The sequence below is a fragment of the Fukomys damarensis genome, unplaced genomic scaffold, assembly GCF_012274545.1.
Source record: "Fukomys damarensis isolate Sample0158 unplaced genomic scaffold, DMR_v1.0_HiC HiC_scaffold_30, whole genome shotgun sequence".
In the NCBI taxonomy this organism is placed as follows: Eukaryota; Metazoa; Chordata; class Mammalia; order Rodentia; family Bathyergidae; genus Fukomys; species Fukomys damarensis.
This window is the reverse complement of record NW_022900942.1, coordinates 58,685,796-58,707,705: the sequence shown is the minus strand read 5'-3', so window position 1 is coordinate 58,707,705 and position 21,910 is coordinate 58,685,796. Positions and strand designations below refer to the sequence as shown.

At 36.0% G+C, this 21,910-nt stretch overlaps 1 protein-coding gene and 1 long non-coding RNA gene across 6 annotated transcripts in view; one reads left to right on the top strand and one right to left on the bottom strand.

Moving 5' to 3' along the window:
- Positions 1–658: 658 nt before the first annotated feature.
- On the bottom strand, positions 659–19,954 carry LOC104872466. Of its 3 annotated transcripts, XR_004514816.1 has the most exons (6): positions 19,666–19,954; positions 19,111–19,438; positions 17,204–17,292; positions 16,201–16,305; positions 2,193–2,351; positions 659–1,189 (listed from the first exon to the last, which is right to left on the bottom strand). It is a non-coding gene; the product is annotated as an uncharacterized LOC104872466 (long non-coding RNA). The 3 variants fall into 3 exon arrangements; XR_783194.2 differs by lacking the exon at positions 19,666–19,954 and having other exon boundaries at positions 17,208–17,292; positions 19,111–19,275; XR_783193.2 differs by lacking the exons at positions 16,201–16,305; positions 19,666–19,954 and having other exon boundaries at positions 19,111–19,275.
- Positions 19,357–21,910, top strand: part of Rbbp8 (RB binding protein 8, endonuclease) — an 88,956-nt gene continuing 86,402 nt past the window's right edge. Inside the window, exon 1 of one of the 3 annotated variants that reach the window (XM_010638713.2) lies at positions 19,357–19,627. The gene's annotated coding sequence lies outside the window, so the exon portion shown is untranslated. Of the gene's footprint in view, positions 19,628–19,953; positions 20,067–21,910 lie in introns of those variants that run through there. The other 2 variants (XM_033757597.1, XM_010638712.2) reach the window with 2 other exon arrangements.

Sequence of the window (21,910 nt, the reverse complement as noted above, 5' to 3'; positions counted from 1 at the left end):
CTATTCCAACTCCCACTCCATCTCATTCCCCAAGACTATTTAGAGGTTACTTGGTCCTCTGATTCCTGAAGTTTTCCAACATTTTGCAGCAGAGATTGATTTGCTTTTTGTTATGGCAAATACTGTAATTACACTTCTTCCTCTATTCGCTGCTCATTCTTTCTTCAAAAACTTTATGACATCTCGGCTATTCACTCTCATTCTTTTCGTACTTAAGATCTATTCTGTTTTGACTCTTCTCTGTCATTTTTCTAAGATTTCAAGAATAATGAAAATGAATTCTCTTGCTGGACTACCATGTTTAACCATACTTTCTTTCAGCTGATGTTTTATAGAGCCTTACTATATACTACATTTTCAGTTAAACCTTTATGTAATTCTTGCACTGTGTGAATCATACAAACTCTAAGGGATAAGAACTATTGTTTTAATCCCTGTTTTATAAATAAAATTGATGTTTGATTCAGGTGGCAATGCTAATATGGAACAGAACTGAGACAGAGCGCTTGTCTTTTTCACTCCAAGGACCATTTTTGTAATCAATTATGCAATCTTGTTATGGTTCAATAAATAGTAGCCCACTATCAAATCTGGCCTACAACTATTTTATAAAGTTTTATTAGGACATGGTCACCTTCATTCAATGACTGTTGTTTACATTTGCCTTTGTGCTATAATTCACATAACTGAATAGCTAAAACAAAGACAATCTGGCTCTCATATTCTAAAATAGTAAAATCTGTACATCAAAATGTGCTGAACTTTACTGCAGAAAATAACATAATTGCCAACTTTTGAGTAATGGTGTTCTCAGATACTTAACATTTTATTACTCTATCAAATCAAAGACATGTATTTTGTTTTACTTCCAACTTTTTGTTATCCTGCAGATAGCAATCTTTGGTCAGAGTAAAAAAAAAGTCTTTGTGTGATGTTTCCCCCATATTATAGTCATACATGCTTCTTTTCTGGGCTTTTACCTCATAATTATAGTATTTAATACCATTTAATTCACATAATAGTTATCAGTTGTGGTTCCCCAGGGATCTAGTAAGTTGCTGACTCTAAGTAGATACTTACTGAACAAACATTTTACTAAGTACTTTCTAAGTGTCAGTCAGCATTCTTGATCCTCAAGATCCAAAAATGAACACAGTAGCTTTTGGTTCACATGCGCTCCATCAGTTAGCTATAGAAAGAATAGAAAGGAGGAAAAAAAACTGAGCATGGAGTCTGGGCCTGTAGTCCCTGCAATAAGTGTATGAGAATAACTAGAAGTGTTTGGGTAACATCCCAGGACCTTTGAATCACAATCTCTAAAAGGGAGGCCAAAACAGTCTTTTAATAATTCACACTTCAGATGATTCTTAAGAAGCAGTTTCCTATCTACTAATGGAGATAGGAAAGATTGACTCTAAATGTGCAAGAATTATGAGAGCATAAGAATACAGCTCAATTGATTGCCCTTAGTATAAGCCAATTTCTATCCAAATGTAATCTTGCATTGCTCATTTCTTCCTCACAAAACTTTAGTATATGTGCTTAACTGGAAACTCTGATATTGCTCTCATCTCTCACTAAATTCATCTTTTTCAAAACCCTTGTGAACTCTCTACTTAGCAACATTCCTGGAACATAGTAGATACAGTAATTTTTGTTGACCTGTTGACTGTCCGAGTTAGTGACATCTCTAATTTGTCACTAGTTATGTAGAAGTAGCTTTTCCAATGTTAGACTGGAATGATATGGGATCACTTGAGAACAAAGGAGATAACACACCCAGGTGATATTTGGTCAACCTGTACCTTGTTTCTCTCCCTCTAGAAGCACTTCCTTCTATCTCTCATGACAACTATCCTTGTGGGGAATATTAATCTCTCTCCTCAAGTTGTAACAAGCAAAACCAAATGGACTAGGGGAAAAGGTCACGCATTATGGGATCCTTCTTCATTGTAGATAATCTATTTCTAGAGGCTTTAGTCAACAGAGTCTAAAATACATCTTAAAAAGTATTACCTCTGAGAATAACAGGCCACTACTTATATGTATCTCCCAGGAGAGCTTATAACAATGGACTCCTGCTAAACCTGACACCAATCTACTCCTCCCACTAGAACGCTGAATTATTTTGCTGGAGGCTACAACATTCTGAGTAGTTTGTTGGGAGTTTATGGGAGGTGAGGATAACTCACCCAGTACAAGCTTAGCAGAGCTGAGCCGCTGCAGCATGTTAGGGTAGCCTTTGATGGAGACTGGTCGGACGGGTTCTGGATCTACAGAAGAACCGGTTTGACTGGCCTGTTATGCCAACATATTCTGGTTTGATTCCATGTTCCACAGACGGTAGAAACCTGCCCAGCCAGTTAAATGAAAGGCATATTAAGTTATCCATTGCGCACAGTATATAGCTTAGATGCAGCAGAACTCTTCCACATAGCAGTAGTGTCTAGCAAACCCTAGTGTGGTCCAGCGAGGTGATATCCACTGGTTTAACATATTCACAGCTTCAGGGAAAGTGAGGAGTGAAACACTGTCTTTTGACCAAGAGCAGAGGTTTCCTAAATAAACTGAAGGGTAAGTTCATATTATTTTATATCTTTCTAAAATTTCTATGCATTTTTGAAGGCTAATGATGTTTGAGAGGATAGCTATTTTTAACCTGGCAATACCTGCATTATTCATTTCCTATAAGCCGATTAGATGTTGTTTTATAAAAATTGCATGTATGTTTATTGATTTGCTTGGATAAAGCTATCTGGTATACAGTACACTTCTGTTATACTTTTTTGTAAATTGGTTATGAGTATTTGCACTAAATAATTTTGCTAAATATATTTCACATATTACCGATTCACCTTAAGCCTTCTATTTTTTTGATAATATACTATTATGTTTTACAGGCTGTTGCTATATGGTAACAATTTTATATGCTCAATTTAATTGTGGATAAAAGAATAATTGCCTTTTTAAGGCAAAAGAAAAAAGGATTGGCCTGCTTGGTGATCCTAAGTACATTACAGGAACAATTCACAGCAAGAATTAAGGAGTGTGAAAAACAAAGATTGTGGAATCTGGTAACTGATTAACTATTAGAGTTCAAAAGCACTGGCTGAGCTGAATAGAAAGGAATGAAGACAGGTTTTGTCATGCCTATTAGGTCTGAAAAATTTAACACTTAGATCTTCATGTATTTTTAAATATTTATTTTACCTCTCCTTCATTGATGCAGTTAATTTATTATAGCAGTTTGTGTCATTTAAAATGAAAATTACCAATCTCTTTAGATCTATTTTGGCACATCAAATTACCCCATCACTTATCAATATTAGAATAAATTAAATGTACACATTCTGGGATATTTAATGTAACAGCTGACATAAATGCATTTATCTGGGAATTACATTTTTTAAAAGATTTATACTGAATAGTTTTCTGTTAACTATCTGTAGATCATCTTGATAGATCTTTGCCTTGAAATAAGCAAAAATAATGCTTTTCATTGTCTCTAGTGACCCCACTTTGTCACTCTGTTCAAACTCAAAGGCTGTATTAAGTTTCTTTAGGAAGTTAATAAAGAAAAAAATGGAAATGAATGTTCAGATGAGATTTCATTTGTTGCAGAAGAAACCTTTGGATGCTCCTTAGTCCTACTTCTAGGCAGTTCTGTATAAACTTCTGAAAATCAGTTTAACTTCTGTAAAACTTAAGCATCTGAAAAGGGAACGTGTTGATTCAGCAACCCAAAATTAATTTTATTCAGCATACATTGTTTCCTAACAAGCTTTTGGCAATATGGATAAAACTTTCAATAGGTTGAATTTTTCTCATTTTGTTTTCAGATAAGACAGCTACCTACTGAGCACATTGTTAATGTTTCTTTTGATATTATATATAGTAACTGAATTTTAAACATACTGTATTTAAGGCACAGAACTTATTGTTTAAAGATAAGCTTAATTTATTGAGGCTTTTTTAATATTCATTGTTTTGGGGAAACAACTTAGAGCCAAACATCTATTTCACTTAAATCTATTTAAGTTTATTCCACATTTTGGGAGAGGATTCTTCAGTTTTCATTTAATGGGATTTTCATTTCAAATTATATTGTTCTGTTAAAATGATTTTTATGTATTTTTGTTAAGTAGATTCCTTTAAAATATTGATATTTTTTATTAAAATTCAGGATATATGAATTTATTAACCAAATTAGGATGCATTTTTTTCTCACTATTCCTAGACACACAACTGTTTTTGTCAACACTAACTTTCATAACAACTCCTTCCTTCCTACATACATGAAAACCACTAAGAATCATGACTTTTTTTTTTTTTTGGTAGAGGGACTCTTTACATAACTAGTGAACTTAATGCTTCACTTTTGAGTTGGAAAATGAAAAGCCCAAAAATATAACAATCACTACTGTATAATCCAAGGGTAGTGTTGGGACAAGAACATCCAGATTTCTTCGATAGCAGCCCAGACTAGTAATTTTTTCACTAACCTGCAATGACTGTTCTGACTACTACATGAAATCACTTTCTACAGCATTTGTAAATAGGTAAAACTTTATTATATAGGTATATTAATAAATAATTGGTGAACTACAAAATTATTTACTGTTATATTTTAATCTATATCATTACTGCCACCAGGCATTTTGGGTATTGTGAATTCATAGGTAACTGAAATTATGCCATTGGTAATAAAGGTGATTGTCACCTCAAAACTTAATCTCTTAATGTGGTCATACAATTTTGGCTCAAACTAATGAGACCTTCCTATCATTTTCTAACTTCATATTGCTTTAAGCAGTTCAACTTTTTCTTGATAAGTATGGTGATTTTTTGTTATAGTCACGTGTTATTAGGATTACCTAAGAATTTAGAACTCTGAAATTTGGCATGAGCTGACAGGAAAATTTCAGTATGGTTATTAAAGACCAGAAGTGTAAAACTCAAAACTCATCTTAGAAGTGACAAAATTTGTTATTTAAGGGGCAATCTCTTTAAAAGAGCTTTGTACACAGGTGCTCAACAAATTCCTTAAACATTTGTAATTTGAGGAATTCTTAGGAGCTAGAACTAGAAAGTTTGGGAACTAGAGGCTCAAAAATGTCAATTCTGATTCCTGTTACTAAATGTTAATTTTCCTAATCCTATTTTTTTACAGGTAAAATCCTACCTGAATGATGCTTTTAAATTTAGTAATTTTAGTCCAGTCCAAGTGGACTCTGAAAAATAATCACTTCTAATTGTTTTACTTTTACAATGAAAGAGAAAGGAAAGTACACTGAAAAGCATGTGGCCTTTTCAGCCAAGCTCCCATGGGTTTATTGACTTTGCCACAAACTATAATTGTGAATTATTTAACTTTCTAAGTTCTCTTTTCTCCAACTTGAAATTAAGGAAACTAAAACTATTCATTAAGTTGTTAAATTAGGGTTGGGGTTGTAGTTCCTTGGTAGAGGGCTTGAGTCACCTGTACAAACCCTAGGTTAGATCCCCAGCATCACAAAAGAAAAATAGGGGGAAAAAAATGGAGTGGAAGGGTTAAATAATATAGTTTGTATAAAACAGTACGATTCCCAGAACATAGTAGGTATTCAATAAATACTAATCCTTTCAATATTTCAGTAAATACTAATACCTAACACTTTATATAATACATTTTGCTGGACATGGTAGTGCATTCCTATAATTCCAGAACTCTGGGAGGCTGAGACAGGAAGATGGCAAGTTTGAGCACAACCCTGGCAATTTAGCTATTGAGACCTGTCTCAAAACAAAAAAATAAAAAGGGTTGGGGATGTAGCTCAGTGCAAAGGCCTAGGTTCAATCTCCAGTACTGGGGTTTGAGGGATGGACATATCTATCTATCTATCTATATATATATATATGAAATAAATGTCAACAATACATTCAGTAAAAGACAAGGCTTAATTTAAAATATGCATTTTATTTGTCAGAAATAAAAATTAACTTAGCAATACTGGAAGGCATTAAGATTTAATAATGGATAACACTTTAACCTTCAAATTTAAAAATCAGAAATCCATCCAATTCAATTAGAGATTCACTACAAAGAAGCTTTTGTTAAAAGCATTTTGAGAACAGTATACCAAGATGATTAAAAGGTTTAAAAATAGCCCAGCAGGGTGGTGCATGCTTGTAACCTCAGCACTCTAGTGGACTAAAGCAGGAGGATCACAAATTCTAGCCCATCCTGGGCAATTTAAGAGACATGCAAGACCTTTTCTCAAAACAAACCATAATAAAAGAGTTGAGGATGCTATTCAGTGTCAATGGCTTGTTTTCAATCCCCAGTACCCCCCAAAAAGGTTTCAATGTCCTTTTTAAAAATTTAAATTTCAAGGGAGCTGGGGGGGGAAGATGGGATAAAGTTAAATTATTTTAAAAATAAAATTCAAATTTCAGTCATATTAATGAACTTTCTCTTCTCTCTCTCTTTTTTTTTCTCTTCTTTTTGGTACTGGGGAATCCAGCTCCGGACCCTGTTCTTGCTAGGCAGGCAGCAGAACCACTGAACTAAATCCCCAGACTTCAGTCATATTAATGGAAAGAAATGTCACACAGATAATTCAAATACCCTATGTGTGCTTAGTATCTGAATTTTCCAAAGACTATCTATTATCTGCTATCTCATATAACATCAAATAAGTGGCCAAAGATTTCTATACACTCAGAATTGTGCTCCTTCTATTACCAATTGAATTATTTCTTTAGGATGCTTGAATGTGATTTTTTTTCTAAAAGAGTCCCTTCTGAATTAAATTACAGGTTAATATTAAATTATATTGCATTTTCTTGATAGGAAAAACAAACATGATGGGAAGAGTGCATCCATAATGTTTAGCGTACAAAAAAGCAATAGAGTAAGATTTGATAGTTTCTAAATGTATTAGTATCTACTAATTACTTGATTAGGGATACAGCCAATGAGCAAAGATCACACACAAACTATTGATGAAATACATACCTTGGTCAGAAGGGACTTTAGAATACTGCGACAAATATTCTAAGAGCTTACCTAACTACAGTAGGGTCAAATGTTACATCTTCCAATGAAAGAAACAGGAAGTAGGTTAGGAGTTAGTTATTAGGATCAAGTAATAAATCTGTTTATAAAATTGATCTTATTGAGTTCTTCTAATCAACTTTAATTTTCTGAAAGATGTTTGTTGATGCTATAATTTGAATGTGAATTTATTACCATGGTGTATTTTCTAAATTGTATAACTTGTATATAAACACTATATCCAAAGATAAAGGCATACTTCACCAAACTAACCCATTAATTATATATCTTATTAAAGCTATTTCATTAGACACGTAAGGAATTTGGCCTATGTAACTAGTCTTAGATTAGTATCTAATTTGCATTTACTTTCATACATTTAGAGTGAATATTACAAGGCAGAAGGCTAATGGAAATTTTACATATGCTTTAAAAAAGTTTGTATGTAAATAACTTGGATAATCCAGGTTTAACGACATTTTTTACGAACCAAAATAAAATTAACTGAAATAGAGATTATAACATGTTGTCTTAAAGACAGAGAGACTTAAAAGTAAGCAGAAAACTATAACTGTAAAGTTATGTACTATTGAAAATGAGTCCCTTCAAATCCAACCCATTAACACTATCAGGGAAATAACTTCAAATATATATCCAACCAATCTCAGGTCAGCACTACCATCCCTGGAAATAACTACATACAATTAATCTGTGTCCCACCCATGCACAAAAGCTTACAAATTTTCTACCAACAACTCAAAAGTAGTGAAAGGAAATACTGTTTCCCCTTTCTCTCTGAGTCAAAGTTCTCCATGGAAAGCAGAGTCTGGCTCTTTTGGTTTAATGTACAGTCTTTATTTAGGAAGTCACCTCAGGTACAGGAATGGGGAATTGATTACGAAAGAGAAACAGGAAGGAAGAAAAGCCAATGCAGGAGTGCATTTTTATTTTTTGTTTTTTGCAGTGCTGGGAATTGAACCCAGGGCCTTGTGTATGCTAGGTAAACACTCTTACCACTGAGCCTTACTCTCAACCCTACCAGCACATTCTTGAGTACCTACCCACTACAAACAAATAATGTTCAAGCTTAAGTAAGTTCTTAGGAGCATTTATCTATCAGCACTTTAGTTAAGTATTGTCTTATTATTAATTTCTTATACAGTGGACCCTTATGAACTAGACTGATTCTGAGGGAGGACTGATTATAAGTCAGTACAGCTGAGATCTGGATGTTTACCTGGGTACAAGCTATAGATAACAAGAAGCAACTGACTCTTCCATTAACCTAATTAACCCAAGTTGTTCATACGTCAGGATGGTCATAATTTGAAGGTTCACTGTACTTTCAAGTTGCACACTTGATTCCACCAACTTCAGAGAAGGGCCTAGGTCAGAAACTCAGGTGACAGGCTTCAGGTTTCACCTGCATGAACCTCATTGCCACCAAAACAGCTGAGACAATCAGGGCCCAAGAAATTACAGTATATCCTAAGACAATGGTCAAACTACTTTACCTTTAGATTTACCAACATAATTTTAATATGGAATGCAACTAAAGTGAATTTTCTGAAAATTAAGTACAGCAATTTCAAATGGGAAATAAGGAATTATGAGCCTATTTTCGTGTGATGTATTTGATCCATTCCCACAAAACCTGAGATACACTGAAACTTCATCTTTTGTGAGAAAGGTATTTTCTAATAAACTACAATTCATTTCTTGTATTTGGTTGCCAATTTTTAAAGGGCTGAACAGTAGCAAGAATAATTAGTGTATATTCTAAACATATTTTATGTCCAGCATTGATCCAAAGACCTTACCATGTAAGTTTACATTGATAAATAATAGTAAAAACAAACTGACTACTTTGGACCCTCAAGTAACACTTCTTATTATAGCAAAACACAGAATTCTGAATAGTACAAGTTTGTCTTGGACTGTGTCCAAGAAGGTCTGGTTACAAGAAGGAATTCATTATTACCTATAACATGATTCTGGAGTTTGACTCTGAAAAACACATTATACATAGGCTCTAGTCAAACAGGTTAAAAATGGAAAAACTGAACAGCTAGTCACATGCTTTAAGTAAATTTCACATTAAGTAATTAAGTTTGTATAATATATAAACTTAGTTTAGAGAACATGAAGGAGAAATAGGTGCAAATAAAAAAAGAAATCTTACAAAGCATATCTTTCCATTTGACTTAAATTCTGTTAAAATCATTAAATATTTGACTTTTTAAAAAATAAGTCTCTCTTAAGTAGTAAAAACAGGCCATGAATTGAATAAGGATGACATAGAGAAATTGAACTAACGAGTACAAAGTAAATAAGAAATAATAGGGACAAACATTGCCAAAAAAAAGTCTCATAAGAACAAAATACTGTTTTCAGAAGAAGGAACAAAACATATTCAGTTCTTCACTATTTCAGGTCAAATCACAATATACCAACACTGGTACTAATATTCACTGTCTCAGGCTTGAAGCTGAAAGATCATATACCACTATTAAGTAAAGGATTTCTAATAAGCACTAATTCCTGAAATAAATGCATAAATTAGTTTCTTCTTTCAGTACAGTTTTGCTATTGGGCTAGGTGATTTTTCAAATCTTCAAAATATAATGGAAATAAAAGTACTTAAGTTATAATTTAAGTCACAATTTGCATAGCAATTCAACAATTTCACTACTATTATACAACTTTAGTGACTGGAGAGTTATTTCTGATTAGCTGTATCTCTTTTTTTATGAAAACAGACATCTTGCATGAATCGGAAATGTAGGTGGGCCCAGGATTTATTAGACCAGCAAGTTTGTTGTCAGGGCACTGGAGTGCTGTCTCTGTAGATATCATGTCACCTCATAACTGTACTCAGGCAGAAAGAGACTCGTGGAAAAAGTGCTTCCTTTTTGACAGTGAGGTAAATCTTTCCTAGAATCTCCCAGCAGAGTTCCCGCACATGGCTGGCTACCTCTAGCTGCAAAAGGGTTTTCAATTCAGTTATATTAACCCACTTGATTATCATCTGTGTCTAAATCATTTCTTTTGCAGCTTCTTCTGATTGGATCTTTGATTATTTTCAGTATTTTCTGTGTCTTTTTGTTTGTTTGTTTTTGCTTTTTGAGACAGGGTTTCACTATGTAGCTGAGACTGACCTGGAACTCACTATGTAGCCCAGGCTGGTCTCGAACTCACAACAATCCTCCTGCCTCAACTTACCGAGTGCAGGGATTGCAGGTGTGTGCCACCATGCCCGGCTCTTGTTTCTTTATTAACAGAATAACAATGTCTTCTTTCTTTCCACATTTTGCACAAACTTCAAGTTCATGGGCATATGGTCTACACATCATATAGGTAGAACCCTTCACAGTCTTTTGTTAAAAGTTTCAGTCCTTGCATAGGCTTCAGGGAGGCATGGTGGCAGAGGCTAGGCAAAGGAAAGCTGCTTACTTCATGCCAACAGGAAGCAGATAGACTAGCTGTAGCTCTTAAATCCAACTACTAATAAGAATTTCTTACACTGTTTGGATACATAGATGCATTTCATTCACTCCTAGCAATAGTTCTATAAAATACCCAACATATATATTATCTTCATTTTGTTGATAAGCAACCAAACCAAAGAGAAGTTACATTATTTCCTCAATAGAATCAGAATTAACTTTAAGTGGGGCTGATGCTGCTATATCAATCTCTACAAATACATTTTTATACATTTGCAGTTTCCAGAACTCACAATGATTCACCTATTCACCCTCAACACACATACAGCAGAGCTCTTCATATGCTTTCTGCCTGGAAAGCCTTCTGCCGGTCTGTTCTCAAGAGACAAGCACTTTAAACTCCTTTGAAGTCTTCTTTAAGAAATTTCAAATATATTATTTCATTCTTACAATAATCCTTTGCGTATAATAAGTATTAATGCTGTCATCTTTCAGTAAGGGAAATAAGACTTGTCTAGGAAACATGTAGATAATCAGAGATAGGGCCAGGATTTAAACCCAGATTACAACCCTTTCCTCAGTATTGTAAGACTGAGAATATGGCTATATGCCATCATTGATTACAAAGCACAATCACAATTTTTTGAGCACTTGAAGTCCTGTTCTAGTTCAGACTGAGGTTACACCATAATTCAAGGCCCTTCAATTTATTAAAGTTTAAATGCAGTACATAGAAGTCTAGCTGTCTACTTTCTCAATTTCAGTGAAAAGCTGAAAACCGTACCCGTTCTACCTCTGTAACAATTGCTTTTGGGTTCAAAAGAGAAGATAATAGGAAAAACTTTGTATTTTATCATTGTTAATTGGTTTATCAGAATTAAACACTTCTCAACTCAGGAATTTCAGAATACTATTAATAAATCAAAAAGTATAATTCTTTTAGGGTTATATATGCAATAATCTAGAGAGTTTAGATAGGTCTGTATATACATAAGAAAAACTCATGACTACAAAAGAGCATTTAAATCTTCCCTTTCATATCAGTTTATATTTCAAATTCCTTAAAGCTTCCAACCATATGATTTATCACTCAAACCAGTACATTTCAAAGAGTAAAGGGAAGCTCTATTAATAATTAAACTAAAACAACAGGCATTAACCAGGATTCCCGTTGGCAAGCCAGGGCATATGGTCACTTACATAAGAAGCGTTATAGATGGGGGAAGGGGAAACCTATCTACTTCAGCCTAAGTATGCTAAATAGTCTACAAAAACACTCACCAAGGGTAAAGTTGGCAAGCCAGGGCATATGGTCACTTACATAAGAAGCGTTATAGATGGGGGAAGGGGGAAACCTATCTACTTCAGCCTAAGTATGCTAAATAGTCTACAAAAACACTCACCAAGGGTATGAAATAAATTAAAACATTATTCACTATAAATTTTTAATATTTCTGATAATTTAAATAAAATTGAAAATGTACTGACTAAAGTGCTGTCTCTTTTAAGGAGGTAAAAAAATTTTTTTTCTGGTACACTGGGAATCAAACTCAGGACTTTAGGCTTGCAAGGCAGGAATGGTGCCACTGACCTAAATCCCTGGCCCCTTAGGAGCTAAATTTTTAAGAGTATTTTTTAAATGGTATGTATGTATGGGGTACAGTGCGATGATTTAAGACATGTATATAATTTGTGATGATCAAATTGGAGTAATTAGCATTTCCATCTCCTTAAACATTTGTCCTTTGTGCTGGGAACCTTCAAATTCCTTTCTTCTAGTTTTTTTGTTGTAAATTCTTGAATTTATAACTAGAAAAATAACTATTAAAGTTTCTTTACCCTTACACTATCATATAGAGTAGGAAAAGCAAAAAGCCAAAATTAAAAAATGTCTACTTTTCTCAAGCATAATGAGAGTAGGGAAAGAATGAAAAACACCAAAGAGAGACAGTGTCTGAAATTCTATAATTTGGGAGACATAAATATATTAAAGATCACTATTTGTGAGCAGAGAACAAATTCATCAATTGCTACATAGAAAAATTACCTCTTAAGACATGAATCACTATATGTTTTTTTTCCTTTTTCGATTGTTGAACCCAGGCCCTCACACTTGCTAGGTAGGTAGTCTACCATGAGCCTCATTCCATGGACCAATGTTTTTTTGTTTGTTTTTTTTTGAAGGGGTTAAAGCAATGAATAGCAAATGTGATTGCTCTTGTGAACCTAACCAGCAATGTTTTAGTGTCATATTCCTATTGTCAGTGACTTGTTCCTATAGTTAGCCCTTCATAATATTTGCCATTTACTCTACTGTAAACAAATATTATTTCCACAGCTTCCATCATGATAGAATTATATATATGTACACAGGACAATGCAGTATAACACTTTAATTACTGGATAAAAATGCAAAGACTCATTTTTCAAGATTCCCAAAATAAAATTAACTTTTCTACTCTCCAGTCCTGGTGACCACTCTTTAAGTTATTTTAACATCTCTCTGACAGTTAAATTCTCAGGTTCTTTTAAATGCTAGTATTAAAAGGCTTAAGGGTGAACTGACCACCTAACAGAATTCTGGGCCTTCATAAACATAAGAGTATGCAAAGATATGAAATACCACTGAAACAAGGTTTGCATTGTAAAGAGATGACTTGGAAGAAGTAGCTATCCCTATCCATTAATGATAAGTCATTTTGCCAGTAACAGATTAGTGACATTCTTAGTCCATTATCACTTAAACCTTGGCAACTCTGAGTCGTTTGTTTTGTGGTAGCAGAGATTAAACCCAGGGCCTTCACATTGAGCTACATCCTCAGTCCTCTTGAGACAGGGTCTTGTTACATTACCTAGATTGGGCTCAGACTTATGACAGCTCCTGCCTCTCCCACTCAGAGTGCTAGGATTACATGGTATGCCCCATGCCTAGCCGCTACTATAAATTAAACTCTGTATTTGAACTTTCTTCATCAAACATGAGACAGTCCCTAAATTGAGTAAATTATATATCCACTAAACCTCTGCCCATTATTAGTATAAACTGAAGTAGCTCCGTGAAAGCTGTTTAATAAAATGAAACTATTTTAATAGTTTGTAAAGGGAAATGAAATTAAGTCCAGTGTAGCTATAGCTATATAGTTTATCAAAATAGTTAAAGCTTCTTAATCTAAATTGAAAACTGGCCAGATTACACAAGGCTATTCTTTCTAGTTGAAAAGCAATGTATAATGTTTAATATGTTATATTAACCAATTAAATGAACACCTAAGATAACATCAGATACCCTCCATGAATGCTAACTACACCTTTTAAAATAATTGTAAAACTGCTCAACCCAACTGGAATCCTGGCACAAACAAATCATAAATGAAGCATTTTGGCACTTGGAGTAAGATCACTGTATACTCCCACCCACAGATACCATGTACTAATTACTATAAACAATTTTTAAAAAAATTGAATCAAGCATTGACTTAAGTTGGTAAAAATATTGACAGCTATCATAATTTTCTTTTGCCTTAAAGCTTCTTCTATTTCTTATCTCACAAACAAGGTTTGTGGTGTTCTTAAAATAGTTCTGACTCAGGTATGACAGCTCACTTCAATTTACCAGTATTGTGTATTCATGTTAGAGGGGCTGGAACGCATTACCTAAATAGTAATAATGGTTTTAATCACTTATTTTGTTTTGATCCTGGAGATACAGGCACTCAATGTTGAGGAAGGAGAGAAACTGATACAGGGAATGAAGAGAGATGGGAAATGCCTCACACAAATAGCAAAAATGTTAGACTGAGAATCAGATACTGTGTCCTACTCCCAGCTCCATCTTGGTTCTTTAGGTAAACCACATGACCTCATTGATTCACTCAACCCTCATTTGAGGCCTCTACTATCTATCCAATATATAGCTACTAGCCACATACACCCTTGAACACACAAAATATAGCTTATCCAACTTGATATGTACCATAAAGGTAAAAATATACTTTGGACTTCAAAAACTTAGTATGAAAAGAATGTAAAAAGTCCCAATTTTTAATTGAATGCTAAAATATTTTAGATAAATTGGATTAAATATGATATATTATTAATGTCACCTCCAGAGTTTTTAACTTTTTAAGATGTGATTATTAGAAAATTTTTAATTTTACAGCGTTATAGAATTAGCACTATGCTTAGCACTATGCTGAGACTTTCTGGTAAGAAGTAGGAAAACTCATAATATAAAAAGTACAGTCTGTAACATCAAAGAAGCCACAGTTGGAGAAGAGAAAAATTGAAAATACTTATAACATAATGGTATCGAGTGCACTGATAAAGATGTATTTACGTGTACTGAAGACTGAAGAGGGCCATTGGTGGAAGCTGGTAGGAAGGGGTAGTGAAGAGAGGAGGTTAGTCTACAGCAAGTGAATTGGTACTACCTGAACTGAATCTGTAAGAAGCAGGAACATGGGGAAAGGTTCGGATGAGTCAAGACAAAGAAACAGTAAAGAGGAATAGAGAAGAGTAAAAGGGTTTTTCTGTTGACAAAGGGAAAGGGAAAGGTGTGTAGTGGAAAGTATGCAAGGCACAGTGGCTTTTGTGATGTCCTAAAGGGACAGAATTTTAACCTTCTGGCAATAGTGAAGGGGTAAGCAAAAGGTGCTTAGGTCTCAGCAGCTGTGTGGGGACTCAGTAGAGGTGAACAAAACTGGAAGCAGGAAGGCTGCCCATCAGGGAACAAATAGGGCCCAAACTAGGGCAAAAAGAATGGGAGTAGAAAGTAGAATTCAGAATTATATTTAAAAAGTAAATCAGTAAACTATGGTCTTGTCCAGACTCTGGGGAGTTCCAAGGGGGACTGAACCCAGGGCCTTCAAACTAAGCTACATTCTCACACCTTTTTAAAATTTTGAGGCAGGGTCTTGCTAAATTGCTGGGCAGGGACATCTTGTTTCAGCCTCCCAGAGTGTTGGGATTATAGACATGTACCACCATGGGCTTTTAAAAAATATTTTTTTTATTAGTACATGATTGCAAGACACAATGATTACATTCCTGTGGGAAGTTGGTACATGTACACAACACATATTATTTTTACTTCCCTTCTCCTTTCTCCTCCCATCATGTCTTGGTCCCTTTCCCATATGCAAAAGATCTATCTTCCTATATCCTATTGTCTATCTTTATTTTGCTATAATTTATTTATACTTTGGGTTGCTCACACAAGCAAAGCCTTGTGATATTTATGATTAAGTGTCTGATTTATTTCACTTAACATTACGGTTTTAAGGCACACCTGTTTTCCTACAAATGACTCAATTTAATCCTTCTTTATAGCACCGTGGTACTCCACTGTGTATAAATACCACATTTTTATTCATTCATCTGTTGATGGACATGTGGGCTGCTTCCAAGATTTAGTTATGAGTTGTGCTGCTATTCTAAGGCGAAGAAAAGACCATGGAGAATTTCTGGCAGATTTTTAAAGGGTCATTTTAACTGCCACTGAAGTCTATAATGTAGGGGGAGAGTCTGAGGGGAAAAGTAACTGATTTAAAATGTTAAAGAAACCAAGATTATACCTCCTATACCTATAGAAGAGGTTGCTGGTGGCTTAGACCAAGGTGGATGAAAAGGAGGTGGTGAGCAGCAAATGGATTCAGATGTTTTGTTTTTGGTTTTTAAAGACATGGTCTTGCAATTAGTTCAGGCTGGCCTTTAACTTACTATACAGTGGAGATCCTCTTGCCTCCGCCTCCCAAGTGTTGGAGTTACAGGGGTGTGCCACCACTCTGAGGTCAGGTTGTAGTTTTAACTGGAATGTAGTATTGGCTAATTCATGGGGTTGAAAGGAAAAAGGAAATTTAGGAAGATATCATCAGCTGAGCTTAATTGTTGGGTTTAGACTACACTAGATTTTTGGTTGAAAGTGAAAATGCTATACAAAAAGCCTTGAAAAAATAGTAAAGATCAAAGAAAACAGGAGCTGAGCAAAGGTTTTTTCTCCCCCCAGCATTAATGAATGCCCTGGAACAACACCTAAGTAATTTTAGTGTTATCAGCCTAATCTGACACGGTATTTTATTTTCTCTTCACAACATTCAGTTACTGAATAGGAGGAATGAAGCATAGACTACATTCAACAGTTTCACGTGTAATACCACTTGAGTTAGATGATGTTAGCATCTATATGAGTTACAAAATTCTAATTTTGAGACTCCTGGAGTTTTGCAGCTACCACACAGTTTTAAAAAATACTGTGATTAAATATACATAATGTAGATTTTACCATTTTAACCATTTCACCATTCAATTTTTAAATCAAGCATCCAAATAGGGACTTTACTCCATTTTAGGAACACTGAGACATTAAATTCCCAGGCCTGAAGATGGTTGCACTGACCCTCGGGTGGCAAATGTCGTGACTTCTGTTACCTCTGAATGGAAACAGCTTTATTCCTTCATCACAATATGTAAAACAAGTACAGATGCTCCTTAACTTATGATGAGCTTATGTCTCGATGAAAATGCATTTAAAGCACTGCAGTGCACATTTATAATCCCAGCCTCCTTGGAGGCTAGGACGGGAAGATGGCAAAACTAAGCCCAGCCTAGACAAAACAGTGAGAACATGTCTCAAAATAAAAAACAAATAAATAAAAACAGCTGAGGATTCAGTGTTAAGGTCTTGGGTTAGGTCACCAGTACCACCAAAGGAAAAACAACTCACCTACCAAACATCCCTGGAGTGTTGGCTGCTTGTCCTCATGCTCAAGGCCACCGCCCAGTATCGAGAGAGGATTACACTGCATATTGCTACTGCAGGAAAAGATCAAAATTTGAAGTACAGTTCCTATTGAATGCCTATCACTTTCATTCCATTCTAAAGTCAAAAAAATACTAAATTGAGGATTCCATTCATTTTTCTAAGTACCAAAATGAAAAAGTCTGGAAATACTGCACTAGGTCATAAAATATAACAATCCTAATCAAATGAAGAGTTCAAAGTAACTGCTTCTTCGATAAAATTGTTTTCTCAGCAGGTAATTTGGGAACTTCATAACCTATCTCATCATGGTAGTTCTTAAAGCTCATTATGAGTAAATTTTTACCTATGGGTATGTTCACCATTTCCATAGTTAAAATGTCTATTATAAAAATCTCATAAAGTAAATCTAAGATTTTTTAAACTAACCCACAGGTATCCACCTTCATAAAAAAAAAAAAAAGGAATCCATCAAGGTAAGCCCAATTCACTCATCAAGAGCACTGATTCTGTTGCAAGCAATGGGTTAAGTTTTAGAGATAGAGGTAAATATAACATGGTCGTTGATCAAATAAAGTTTAGAGGAGACAATTGTAAAAATTTCTTGGAAATACTAGTAACAGCTAGCTTTTATTGCAAATACACTATATAATCTGAATACCTTACTATGAGGTTTACATATATTACTTAATATTCATACTGTGTGAGATTAGTACCAGTATTACTATCCTCATTTTACAGACAGGAAAAATGAGTCAGATTAAATAACCAGTCCAAGGTCACTCAGAAAGTATTAGAGAAGGAGTGAAATCCAGGAGGTGCGGCTCTAGATCCTGTATCTTACTAAAAGATAAGTACTACATGTATACAATTTGAAATTAAATATATACATAGATTGGGGATTGATGCTCAAAAATTTCCCTGAACGCCAAAGAAGAGAGAGATTTAGGTTAGCTGGTTGGTTGAGTAAACGTGGAAAGTAGATCAGCAGCAGATCAGGTAAAAGACAATGCCATCTTGGATTATGCAGGTGGTGATACAGGGGATGGATTTGAAAGTTTGGTAAGTAAAACTGATAGGGCCTGGTGATGGATTGGACATGGGGACTAAGGAAGAAGAAAGTGTCCAGGATGATTCTTTGGATTCTGATTTGAATAAATGGATTAGATCGTGAGCCATTGGCAGAGGCCATAGGAACAGGTTATGTCACTACTGAGTTTTTCTTTGGATCACAAGTACCCTGTTAATATGGGACTGACTGACAAACTGATCTGAGGCAGGAGGATCAGTGAGAGTTCGAGGCCAGCCTCAACTACATAGCAAGACACTGTCTCAAAAAACAAACAAAAAACTAAACAAAAAATGGAAAGTTAAAAATGAGCTGGTGTGGGAATGGACACAGATTAGTTTGATACACTTTGGGCCCCAAAGCTGTTATCTACGGTTTAGCGCTGTGATCTTATTGGATTGGCTTTAAAACTGTATTTCAACATTATTTTGCTCAAGTTAATGTTTGAAATGAGAAGGAATCGGAAATAAGCAGCATTATTTGTTGTGGTAATACGCTGTTAGGGTAATTTTTTTAAGTCATACTGCGACTGTTGGACAATTCCAATTGATGGTACATCTTCCTATTTACCTGGATTTCTGAAGGAAGCACTGACCCCACCCACAACCCAGGGGCGCTCTAACACTGAACTACATCCTCATCCTTTTAGAAGTTTTGATAGAATCTCCCTAAATTGCCAATACTGGCTTCAAATTCGCTTTCCTTCTACCTCAGCCTTCTGAGTGTTGAGATTACAGGCGTGCACCACCCCGCCCGCCTTCCGTTTTTTAACTCTTCATTTGGTGCACATAAGGTCACTCACACACACGGTTGCCCTGAAGGGTGCTTCAGGCAGACACAGTGAACGTTCACGTAATACCAAGGACTTAGGACTTCTCGGCAGACCGGCTTGAGTTTCTTTCAGGACATCTCAAAATCGCAGCGGTGGTCGCCAGGCCGCCCGCGCAACTCCGACGTCTAGGAGATCCGTCCTACGCTCTTCTCAGGCTCCGCAGCAGAAGGGGCGTGGTGCGGGAGCGCCGGCGTGACGTCACATGACGTTGGGGGCTCCCGCGCCGGCCGGCTGACCTCCGGCCCTTCCTCCGCCAGCGGGAAGCGCCGACCGCCTCCGCATAGGTTTTGGCAGTCAGCTGAGGGAAAGGGGAAAAAGAGAAGAACGGCGAGCTGCAGTCCCTTCAACCCCGGCGGATGTGCGCTTCCCTGCTGGGGTTCTAGAGAATTTAAGGCAGTCCTGGAATCTGTGAGAGGATCTCCTTTCCCTCCCGGAGCGCGGGTCCTGGCGGGTACTTCCGGTGTGGAGCTTCGCGCTCAGCTGAGGGGTATGGCTTGGGCTTGGGGGAGGGGAGACCCGAAGTACCTCAGCGGAAGCGCAGCGCGCTAGCGTTCCTGCATTTCTGAGTCTCCAGCGCGGGCTGGGGACGCGCCTCCTTGCGCATGCGCCCACCGCGTACCGTGCGTTTCCCGCTCGCTTTTGCGGCTTTTGCACCCAAGGAGAGACTGAGAGACAAAGTCGCAGTGAGGTCGCTGCTCGTGAGAGGGCAGTTCCCTTTGCCTCCGCGGTAGTGCGGTGTGACAGTCCCTCACTGGCGGAGGGATGCGCAGCAGTGGGTCACCTCAGCCTTGCAGACCGAGGTGCAGCAGAGAGGCAGGAAGTCCAAACTGAGGGGAGGCAGGAAGTGCGAGCTCAGGGATAAAGGCTCAGGGCCGGGCAGTGAGTAACGGTCCCTTGTCAGCAGTGACGAGTGTTGGGCCTGCAGGGTACGTGGAAAGGGTTTTTGAACCAGAATTTCCAAGTTTTGATGGAAGTCATTACTATGTAAAAGTTATTTACTTAGTAGCTTATCTATTTTACTACACAAAAAAATTTTGGACCCACGACTTGAATCTTGGCTGTGACCTTGGTCACTTAATCTGTGACACCTATTCCCTCGACTCAAAATAATAAAATTGAATTAGTAATTGTAGCTGTTTTATAGCGTTCTGAGAAGTAAAGTAATATAAAATAGCTTGTTTTTTGTTTTTGTTTTTATGTGCCGTATCAGGGATCGAACCCAGGACCTTGTGCTTGCAAAGGCAGGTGCGGTGCTGCTGAGCTAAATCCCCGACCCTTAAAATAGTATAGTTCTTATGTTCTTATACATTCAAATGATTTTTTTGACAATAATGTGGGCTCATGAATTTCTTTTACGGTTAAGTAGAATACAGGTTTCTTTTGAAATGAAACAATTAATGTAGTATGTCTAATTACACTTTTACTAATGTTAATATAGAAGTGAATGTACACAAGAGACTAAAATTATGAACCGTGTCATGTACCCATCTAGCGCTCAGCTCGAAGATTGTTAAAGTTCGCTGTTTCTTGTTTCATCTTCTTCCGCAGCATCCAGTTTTTTGTTTGTTTGTTTGTTTTAGCTGGAGTATTTTCAGGCTAATCCTAGAAAATATGTTGGTTTACCAGTAGATACTTCAGTATAGATCCTTTAACACATAAGGCTTTTTCTTCTGTGCATGAGCATGTGTGGATGTGGGTATTGCTAAGGTTTGAGCCCAGGACCTGTGCGCGCGCTGGGCAAGCATCTTACTACCAAACTACATCCCCAGTCCTACATAAGGCTTAACAAGAAAACTGATCACATCATTATGGTGCCACCCAGAATTAACAATAACTCCATGTCTGCAGTCCAGTAGATGTTCAGTTTTTGCTGATTATTTTTAAGTCTTAAATGCAATTTCTGAAAAACGTAATAAAATACATATTTATTTTTTAATTAGCTTACAGATTCCCAAGTGATTTCACACATATTGTTGCTCCCTTTAGAAATTTTATTATTTTAGATCCTTCATATACCTCAATAAATGGTTTGTCAGAGACACTTGAATCAGTTTGGGTAGTATGGGACTGGCTAAAGAGCTAGATGTGAATTTAGCAAACTTGCTAGTCATTTTACTTTTTTAAAAATGATAATGGTTTCAGTTTAAGAACACATTAAAACCATTGCTCCACTTGAATTTTTTTTTTTTTTTTTGTACTGGGGATTGAATATAGGGTCTTCAGAGTGAGTTACACCCTAAGCCCTTTTTAAATTTTGAGACAAGATCTTCCTTCACCTCCCAGAGTGCTAGGATTACAGGCATGCCACTTGAATTTCTTTATAGCCTATTGCCTCTTTTTTAGGGTTTATATAAGTAATAAATGTAAATAAATTACTCACCTATATTCTGAAAGAGATACAAAGTAGCTTTACTTGAATCACCTTGTATTTGTATTGATCTTTGCTGTGTCTTGTGTCTTACTGCTTTCTGTTCTCAAAGATATACAGGTCCTTGTGTTAATATGTTAATCATCTGTCTTGCATTTCTGTACTGTTTGTACATATATAGATGTTTGTGCATGCTTGTTAAGGAATATTTCAGAATGTTTTCCAGTTTCTGATTTAGTGTAGTGTGGTACCCCGATTCACTGCTTAAAAAGCAGTGAATTTTTTTTATTTGTACATGATTGCATTCAACATGGGGAATAGGTACATGTACATTTACATGTATTAATTCTTTTTGTGTATTTCCCCTTTCCCTCCTCTCATTACCCCCTCCTCTTGAGGATA